This window comes from Pavona decussata, unplaced genomic scaffold, assembly GCF_977016875.1.
Source record: "Pavona decussata unplaced genomic scaffold, jaPavDecu1.1 SCAFFOLD_610, whole genome shotgun sequence".
In the NCBI taxonomy this organism is placed as follows: Eukaryota; Metazoa; Cnidaria; class Anthozoa; order Scleractinia; family Agariciidae; genus Pavona; species Pavona decussata.
The window spans coordinates 30962-38782 of record NW_028145864.1 but is presented as its reverse complement, the minus strand read 5'-3'; the positions used below and the strand labels follow the sequence as shown (position 1 = coordinate 38782).

The window sequence follows — 7821 nt, the reverse complement described above, 5'->3', positions numbered from 1 at the left end:
TTTCTCTTTTTAACTGCCCAAAAAATTTATTGCATATTCTTACAGATGAGACATTGCTCTTTAACCGGGATGCTGTTTTAGGATGCCAACTAATGTATCTTTAGCGATATTGTCCTTTAAACTCGGCAATTTTTTTGGCACTTGAAGAGTAGTTCAATAGGGAAGAAATTAAAAATTTTGTAAAAAAATCAGATTTCGATCAAATTCCCAAAAAAGGTTCTCAACACAACAACAAACATTTGCTTGTCTCGAATAATGAGATTTTGTTCGGATTTGTAACGGTTTCTCTGTAAGGCAAATTCTTAAAAGTGTGGCCTAAAATGGCCGCTAAAAGCCCTCTCAGAGCGGTAAAACCAAGATGGTCGCACTGCAGCTAAAATACGAATCGAACTGAGCTGAAAGTTATATTTATGTGAATCACTTATATAGACCATTCTTCTGAGAAAGTTTGAGGGATTTCATTTTTTCTCGTCCAAACGACGATAATCGATATTTACAGAGGACGGCTCTTAAAAACTCCAATCCCAAAGAAAAGTAGGCAGATCTTCTTTACCAGCTAGTTCTGTAGTTAAACATTTTGCTGCAGTTTTCCCAGTTTTTGAATGCAAAATGCCGAAGTATGCAAAGCCACTCCCGGATGATTTTTTTCTTCTCGAGGCATTTGTTTGCTGACGTCACCAGCGTGCACAATGTGAATATGAAGCACGCACGCGCAATTGGATTTGATTACACGAATTTACAGCTGTAGCTATGTTATATAATAGAAAATACGGTGCTGCGTAAGTGCGGCTTGGCCAACTCATGATTTTACAAATAAAGGTTAAAGGTTAAAAAACTAGATGAAGAAGTAATTGATATTGGGAAAGAGAGTTCCAAATTTTGGGACCTTGGTAAAGGATTGTACATTGCTAAGTTGAGACTAGTGCGACAAGAATGCCATCGATAGCGGTTGGTCGTTCTGGTGCCATAATTATGCACTTGGCTACTTGTTAAAAATGCCAAAATATGGTACTGCGTAAGTGCGGGTTGGCCAATTCACGATTTTACAAATAGAAACTTCAACCTTTGAACCGACTAGATGAAGAAGTTATTGATATTGGGAAAGAGAGTTCCAAATTTTTGGGACTTTGATTGATGGTTACTTGTTGTAAAGTGATAATGAGGGACACAATCATGCCACTTGATGACAATCCGAGTACAACAACAATTACATTTCTCATTGAGGCAACCTTCCTTTATTGACAAACTAAGCACTATTTCAATTATCTAAGAACCATGGATCTTGATGCCTCAAACTCCAGTATGCTAGACAATGTTACTTGCCTATGGGCACACAAGTGTCATTTTCACTGTAAAGAAAATGGAAAATAAATATGAGGAGAGGAAACAGGTACCGTTACCAGAATTAACTCCTGGAGACCACTGTATGCAGTAGTAAAGACTGAGGCTGAAAATTCTGTCTGAAAAACCAATTAACTTTGCAGTGTATGTCAACAGGGCTTAAATGGACCCATGAATTTCGTGCTGATCATGAGCGTTAGCCTTATGGCCTCCTAGCTCGGTAACGTTCAGTAGGAAATTCATGGTAGCACTGTAATAAATACCGCAGCGTTAATTTTCTGGTCCATCATTTGTTTGAATAGTGCTAGCGCCACAATATCCATTCATTAAACTTGCTCGATGGAATATTACAAGATTACGGGTTTCATGTGGGGATATTAAAAAAAAAAACAGGTTCAATACACTGATACATGCCGGGTGGAAACACATTCTTGGAAGATTTAGTACTTAATCTGTGACCGCCCAAAATTAATACGTCACGCACATGTAATGTGGCAAATATGTCACGCATGTGGTTCAAAGGAACTGAAGCTAGTTTGCTCCTGTTTAGCTCTGAAAAAGCAGTTCTTAGTAATCACTGGTGACCTCACTGACCTTACTGCTCCCTCAATCTTACAATTTTTAGGGAATGCTTTAGACCTTCCTTTTCTCTCAAAGGCAAACCAACTACTCTAGATCTAGAACGGACGTTTCCAATGTCCCATTTGCTTACATTTAAGGTGGCTCGCAGCAGTTTTTTCTGGACTTAGGGTGGAAGTTTTGAAATTACAATCTCGCGTTGGTCATTAAAGGACAAGGTCATTCTAAAAGTCATGTATTTTTTAAATTGATCAATAAAAGGTCAACGCTGAGTTAAGCTACTCGCCGTTTCTTGTGCTTCTGAAAAACAATTCCACTCTAAAATTTAAATTGAGTGCCGCCATTTTGATAAGCACTTGGCAACCTGGCCGCCTTCCATGACATCATTCCGTCCAAGGGAGCCTTACGAAACCGAAAGTTAAACAAGTAGAAATGGCGGCGCTTGAACCATATCGTTTCGAGCCAAAACACGTCCTTCAACCCGAAGATGAAGAAGTGGACGGTAATGAAAACAACGAGAGAGTTCAAGGTACATTTTTCTGTATGCAAACCACAAGAGAATGCCTTTGTTGTCGAGAAGAGCTAGTGTCGAAAAACAAGATGGAAGGTACAATTTGTAGTCAAAACGTCGTGGTTTACTACTTGTATGTCGGTTCAAAAATTAGACATCGTTTAAATTCATGTCTTTCATTTGTGTTTGTTTCTAATCTGTCTCACTGCTTGCGGGTATATTATGCAGGGATTTCATTTCTCATCGAAAACGGAGACTTTTTTAATAATGGTTTGTCTTAAACGTATGTGTTAAGAACTGAAACACTGGATTTCCACTTCTCTTTTTTCAGAGATCTTCTTCGAGAGGTTCCACCAATTTTTAGTCCACAGCAAAAAAACAAAAACAAAAACAAAAACAAAACAAACAAACAAACAAAACTTGCGGCAGAAAAATACCTCTGTTGCGTTTGAGATTTCCGCCGTCACTGCGCACCAGTTCCGTTGTATAGAATGACGTCAAGAAGAAGCGGCCAGGCTACTAAGTGTCATTTAAAATAGCGGCGCTCAATTTGGATTTTGGAGAGGAATTTCGTACGGATCGGATGCTCTTCAGAAGCTCCAAAAACGGTGAGTAATTGAACTCAGTGTTAACTTTTTATGGGCGAATTAAAAAAAAAACATGACTTTTAGAGTGACCTTCTCCTTTAACTTCGATCTAAATGTAATTGTAAATTTTACGTTGTGCACGACTGAATTAAATTTCAAAGCACTTGAATAGCAGTAAAATAGACCAGGAAAAACAAAATGAAACTCTTGTTCGGAAAAAGCTAATAACGACTGAACTTGACCACGATTCAGCCTTCTTATCTAGCACCGGTTTCGCCGGGTTCTTGAGCCTAAACCTTACACGAATATCGAAAAGAATTCTTACCCTAACCAATTGCAATTTAACAGAATTTTTAGGATATTCCGATTTATGCAAGATAGGAACCTTTTCACTTATAAATGTCTTAAAATCAGAGCCACCCATGATGCTCAATATGCAGTTACAATGCTTTGCTATGAGAAAAGTCATTTTAGCAAAAAAGAGAAAGCGTCAACTTTTTATTTTTCCAGAGATATTGGTGAAAATGAGGAAATAAACAAAACCACCTCGAAGAAATTGATTCATTATTTACTTGAAAACGCTCTTACAGATTTTCTCCTGTAATTTCGCCTGCAAGTTGTGTGGATTGGATAGTTTAAATCCATGAAGTTTCGTCATAAAGTGTGTGGCTAGATAACGAGGTAATCGACACTGTTGAAAATGAGAGGTTATGCACTCTCTTCGCTATGGTAATAATTGTTGCTTGGAAACCGATGAACTGAATTTAACCTTGATTATATGTTGAAATGATGATGTAGTATGAAGGCGACCGAAGTTAATCTTCTATGCAAGATTGTAATTTCAAACCTCTACCCAAAGCCTAGAAAATTGAAACTTATTTTTCTCAGAGCGCCAAATTTTGGAGCCTGCAATTATCTAAAAGTATTTTGGTAAATAATCAGGAAGTAACTTACCATATGTGTGTTGCAGGGCAACCACACTGATCATCACGGGCCACCACACCAGGATCACCAGGAAAACCAGGACCAACAGGACCTCTTTTCACAGCTGCAAACTGCAAAGGAACGGATATAAAGGAAACAATACTGGGCCAGGCAGAGCCAGGCAGATACATAAGGTTATCGTAACGTGGATAAATTTTGGTTTAAATGAGTGACAGAAACTCAAGCGTTCCTAAATTTAAACATAAGCGCTTGAATGTCACATTTGTCTCGCAAAAACATGAAAGCGCATGTGCAATCGCACTAAGACAAGAATGACCTCACTACCAGTCCAGGCCATCTCGAGGAAACAGCTCCAAACGCGCATGCGTGTTGATTGTTGGCTCAATCTTTTTCCTTTTACTATTAACTGATGATTAGATTCTTAAAGATTCAAATTTTTGCAAAGACAACTACGTTTGTTTCAGGAGTGAACATGGGCTGCCAGTTTTTCTTTTATCAGTGTCTTTGTTTTTGTGTCACAGTTGACCATTGCCAATTTTCAGGATTTATGACGATTTTAAAGAACTGTGGTGTGGAATCCACTGTGAGTCGATGTCTCTTTGATTGATTGTTCCAACTTTGTTGAAACGTCGTTTCTTGTGTCTCAACCTATCGCTTTATAGGGGCAAATCTTCTGTGTTAATGCAGCGCATCCTTTTAAAAATTTTGATGAAATAAAAAAAAAATTATTAAAAAAAAACTTAAACTAATAATTCACAAGCGCACGCCATCATTCACTTTCTAAAATTTGCCGTCACACGCTTGGCTAGCGTTTAAGCGGCAGTCATCAATGAAATCCCCTTGTGGAATCATTATTATTATTATTATTATTATTATTATTATTATTATTATTATTATTATTATAATTATTATAATTATTATTATTATTATTATTATTATTATTATTATTATTATTATTATTATTATCTCGGATTGAATCTACAAGTAGGTGCCTACCTCTTGTACATCTTCCAGGATTTCCAACAGTGCTGCCTTTTCACGATTGTCAAAATAGGGTCTAGAAAGAAAATGTGAGTTCAAATCAACTGAAAGACTAAGGCATTTAATTATGATATGTCTACATGGACCTATCTGCAGACAACAAGAGAGCAGGAAGACAAACGATAAGCTTGTTTTGGTTTTAATTATCTGGTCGAAAGCTTGGTGAATCGATCAAAAGTGGCCTCCTAATAAAAGATATAGTATTCAGAAGAAGCTGAAAGTCAGGTTCTAATCTTACTTTTTCGCTGTTTTAACGAGCAAGCAATTCTCTTAAATATAACACAAATTAAATAAATATCTGATTTACTTACAGGTTAAAAACAAGCCAAATTGTGTTAGCTTTTTTAGCTTTCACTTTCATAGCCGTAAAACAGGAATCGCACCTTCATCATCATTATCAGTACACAAACTCGTGATAAAACTTCTTTGTATGCATTATATCAATAGCTTTCTTAAGTAAGTAATGTCAGTCAAGCTACTTTGTCAAGTCTAAAGATAAAAGCTGCCTCACACATTTGTTGTGTAGTCCAATTTTAAAATTTAAGAAAAAAATGCCTTTCTGTACATTTATGAAAGGCAGAAAGTAAAGTAACTTCCGGATTAATGACTATGTCATTAGATGGTAGAGTACGGCTCCAAAGGGTTGCTCCACAATCATTTCTCATGTAATTGGCAAGTCAATTTGACGGAGAAAACCAATGTTTGAAACCTTGCATCGATGTAGATAAACTTACGTAGTATTTGATTTTATCTCTCTAAGTGTTTCTTTACTTAGTGGAATGGTAATTAGTGTTTTTCTTACTTGGACTCAACAAAAGCAGTTGAGAGGCAAAGAACAAGGACAATGACAGCAATGGTTTGTTTCATCTTAGGCAATGAATCCTATGGAAAAAGTAAGAAGCAAAGGCGAAAAAAAGAATTGGATTAGGTCTGTGATACTTAAATTCTCTGTTTCCTACATGAGGGGAGTATTGTTTCAACTAGTACTTCCCGTTGATTCTCTACCACTGAGCTACAGGAGACTTGCGGGATCTAGGCTATTAAACTAGGTTACTGGGATTTGAATGTCGACGAGTGGTATATGAGAAAGGAATGGGTTGTTTTGTTTTTAGCCTGGTGACTGTAATTGAACAACCTTTATGCAAAGATAGCTTTGTGGTAACTATCCTTGGCTATTACTTTCCTTTTAGAATTATACGCACAATCTTGAACTGGCCATTGTAGGTCGAGGTAACACCAGTGCTCCTGATCTCGTGTATTCTCGATCCTTACAGGCAACCTCTCTCAAGTATTGTAAAATATTTTTTAAAAAAATTTAACATGAACAATTTACAGCCTTAAAGATTGATAATATAACGAATGAATGAATGAATGAATGAATGAATGAATGAATGAATGAATGAATGAATGAATGAATGAATGGATGGATGGATGGATGGATGGATGGATGGATGGATGGATGAATGAATGAATGAATAAATGAATGAATAAAAGAATGAATGGATAAACATGGATGGATGGATGGATGGATGGATGAATAAAAGAATGAATGAATAAACATGGATGGATGGATGGAAGGATGAATGAATGAATACATGAATGAATGAATGAATGAATGAATGAATGAATGAATGAATGAATGAATGAATGAATGAATGAATGAATGAATGAATGAATGAATGAATGAAAAAAAAAGAATGAATGGATAAACATGGATGGGTGGGGATGGATAGATAGATGGATGGATGAGTGAGTGATTTGAATAAATTTTGAATAATGTTAACGAATAAATTAACGAAGGAGTTAATGAATGAATGAGAAAAAAGAAAAGAAACGAAAAAACAGGAGTCTAACCAAAAGACCTACGTTATCCACGAACGATAAGAAAGTCAAAACGCGAAATCTGGTAAGTTTCTTGTGGGCACTTCTCTCAAAACAGGAAAGACTAAATCTTACAAAGAAAGAAATATCAAGATACCCACTGTACGATTTAATGTAATTTAACAGGTCAAAAAAGTAAATAAGGAGGTAAGCACTAGTTAACGTTCTAAACATCCAAAGTCTCTTTTTTCGTTAAATAAGAAGAGGAAAAGAAAGCCCATTTTTTGAGCGAAACAGTTCTGTGCTAGATGGCAGTATGCCTAAGATATCTTTAAACACGTAATCCGATCGTTATCAATCCGGATACCTTAGTCTATTTTTTAGCACCGGAATATTGGAAACTGACGCAAACAATTGGTAGAAACTGAACGAAACAAGAGAACAGATACATTTTTTCCCACAGAATGCCTGCTTAATTGCTAAGTACCCCGTTCTCTGTAAAAAAAAAGATTAGCCTGAAAAAACTAACAAAATGTTAGTCGAATAAAAAGCCTTCTAGCTACTTAGTAGCCTAGTAGTCCAGTGAATTTCGTTTACAAACTGACAAATCTATACTCAGATAAGTAAAAACTTTACCTTGCAATTTGTTGTGAGGTTGTTAAAACTTCAGTTGGATCCGGAGCTTCCTCGCCAGGCCTAGAACTGAAATAAAGATCTATCTGGTTGTGTCCTTTTTATTCCTTTGAAGACAATACATTTACCTACACAATTAATGTGGTCGTCAATGGTCACAAAAATAATTAAAACCGCAGCTAATTATCTCTCACATTTTTCACACTGTGGGTAGGAATGGCCTAAAAATATACAAACATACCATTTGCGACATTGAACAAAGTATGGCAACGACTTCCTTAATTAATTACATAACACATAAGCTCCATTACGTGAACAGGCAACGCTTTATTGCACATTACGATCTTGAGTGGCCCATTGTAT

The 7821-nt window shown here is 36.4% G+C and overlaps 1 long non-coding RNA gene across 1 annotated transcript; it reads right to left on the bottom strand.

Moving 5' to 3' along the window:
- Nucleotides 1-1192: 1192 nt before the first annotated feature.
- LOC146449170 (uncharacterized) lies at nt 1193-7619 on the bottom strand. The gene is made up of 5 exons (XR_014860721.1): nt 7462-7619; nt 5807-5886; nt 4960-5020; nt 3973-4073; nt 1193-1349 (listed from the first exon to the last, which is right to left on the bottom strand). It is a non-coding gene; the product is annotated as an uncharacterized LOC146449170 (long non-coding RNA).
- Nucleotides 7620-7821: the final 202 nt, after the last annotated feature.